The following is a 2149-nucleotide window of genomic DNA, read 5'->3' as shown; positions in this document are numbered from 1 at the left end:
GAACAGGGTAGGACACGAAGTAATGGGTTTAAACTGGATAAATTCGGATTTAACAGGGACATAGGCAAAAATTGGTTTACCAACAGGGTTGTGGATGAGTGGAATAGGCTTAGCAGTCATGTGGTGAGTGCCAATACAATTGTCACATTCAAAAATAGATTAGATAAATTCATGGACAGCGATACTAGGTGGGGTTAGATACACGGGAGTTTAGGGTCAAAGGAACTGCCTTGTATAGGCCTACCGGCCTCTTCAATTCAACGTTCTTATGTTCTTATGTTATCTGACTGGCGAGATGTCAAAAGCGGTGTTCCACAGGGGTCGATGTTGGGACCTGTTCTGTTTTTAGTGTACGTAAATGACATTGACGAGGGGCTATCGTGTAAAATATCGAAATTTGCCGACGACACAAACATAGCCAGCAGAGTCACTACGATAACGGATAAAGAACACTTCCAAGCTGATCTCGATCGTTTGAGCAGTCCCAGTAGCTAAATTATATTGTTTGTTATTGGGTTGTTTATTTATTTATTTATTATGTTGTTTTATTTTGTTTTGTTTTTGTTTTGTCTTGTTTTGCTTTGTTTACTTTGTTTTTCTCTTTTCTTTTCCTTTTCTTTTCTCTTGATGTTTTCTTTTCTTTTCTCTTGATGTTTTCTTTTCTTTTCTTTCTGTTGGTGTTGCTGGCTGTGGATGAGCCTCCTCCTCCCCAGAAGACTCACCCGTCACCCGCCCTGCGGCCCCAGGGGCCGAAAGCTCGATGACTTTTTAGTTATTTTCTTGATATTGTAATTTCATTTTCTTTTCTCGATGATTTAATTTCCTTTCTCTATCCTCTATCTTGACTGTGTGGGTTAGCCTCCTTCTCCCCAGAGGAGATTCACCCGTCACCCACCCTGCGGCCCCAGGGGCCGAAAGGTGGATGACTTTTCTGTTTTCCTTTTCTTGATGTTTCTTTCATCCTTTCTGGTGTTCCTGGGTCTGAACGAGCCGCTTTCCTCCCAGAAGAGACTCGCCCATAATTTTGTGATGTTGGTTTGGGCCGAAAGGTGGATGATTCTTTTCATTTCCATTTTCATTTTTCTAGTGTTACTTCTCTGCATTTTCCTTCTGGTGTTACTTCACATTTCTTCTTCTTGTGTTATTTCTCTTCAAATTCCTTCTTCTTGTGTTACTCTTTTCAAATTCCTTCTTCTGTGTAACTCTTTTCAATACCTTCTTCTGTGTAACTCTTTTCAAATTCCTTCTTCTGTGTAACTCTTTTCAATACCTTCTTCTGTGTAACTCTTTTCAAATTCCTTCTTCTGTGTAACTCTTTTCAATACCTTCTTCTGTGTTACTCTTTTCAATACCTTCTTCTGTGTAACTCTTTTCAATACCTTCTTCTGTGTAACTCTTTTCAATACCTTCTTCTGTGTTACTCTTTTCAATACCTTCTTCTGTGTTACTCTTTTCAATACCTTCTTCTGTGTTACTCTTTTCAATACCTTCTTCTGTGTTACTCTTTTCAATACCTTCTTCTGTGTAACTCTTTTCAATACCTTCTTCTGTGTTACTCTTTTCAATACCTTCTTCTGTGTTACTCTTTTCAATACCTTCTTCTGTGTTACTCTTTCAATACCTTCTTCTGTGTAACTCTTTTCAAATTCCCTCTTCTTGTGTTACTCTTTTCAAATTCCCTCTTCTTGTGTTACTCTTTTCAACTTCCTTCTTCTTGTGTTACTTCATATGCCTTCTTCTAGTGTTACTTCTCTTCATTTTCCTTCTTCTGGTGTTCCTTCTTCCCTTCCTTCTCTCAGTGTTTCCATGTCGTCTTTTCCTGGTTTGTATGTTGAAACGCGTTAGTCTCCTTCTCCCAGAGAAGACCCGCCATACCAACATACAAGACGCTTTAAACAAAACAAAACAAGACAATTTTTTGGATTTTTGTTTTTGTATTTTTTTGTGTAATTTTCGTTTTTTATCGTAGTTGGCATGACACTTGCCTTGCTTAGGGGAATTGTACCTCCCCATGCGTCGAACCTTCCATTGGAACGTGTCATTAACGCGTCGTCTGGCTAATAAGAGGTCAGTAACTGCATGTCTTGCTGCCACTTCACGCCCCCCCAACCCCCGGACCCTCGGGATCTCCGACACCTCCGTGGACGCT

General features: G+C 39.9%; 1 long non-coding RNA gene across 5 annotated transcripts; it reads right to left on the bottom strand.

The window, feature by feature from the left end:
• Positions 1-934: 934 nt before the first annotated feature.
• Positions 935-1790, bottom strand: LOC126990536 (uncharacterized). Of its 5 annotated transcripts, none has more exons than XR_007744515.1 (2): positions 1271-1790; positions 935-1188 (listed from the first exon to the last, which is right to left on the bottom strand). It is a non-coding gene; the product is annotated as an uncharacterized LOC126990536 (long non-coding RNA). The 5 variants fall into 5 exon arrangements; XR_007744512.1 differs by having other exon boundaries at positions 935-1243; positions 1326-1790; XR_007744511.1 differs by having other exon boundaries at positions 935-1215; positions 1326-1790.
• Between the last annotated feature and the right edge of the window lie 359 nt (positions 1791-2149).

The sequence above is a fragment of the Eriocheir sinensis genome, unplaced genomic scaffold, assembly GCF_024679095.1.
Source record: "Eriocheir sinensis breed Jianghai 21 unplaced genomic scaffold, ASM2467909v1 Scaffold1717, whole genome shotgun sequence".
NCBI lineage: Eukaryota > Metazoa > Arthropoda > Malacostraca > Decapoda > Varunidae > Eriocheir > Eriocheir sinensis.
This window is presented reverse-complemented; position numbering and strand designations above follow the sequence as displayed.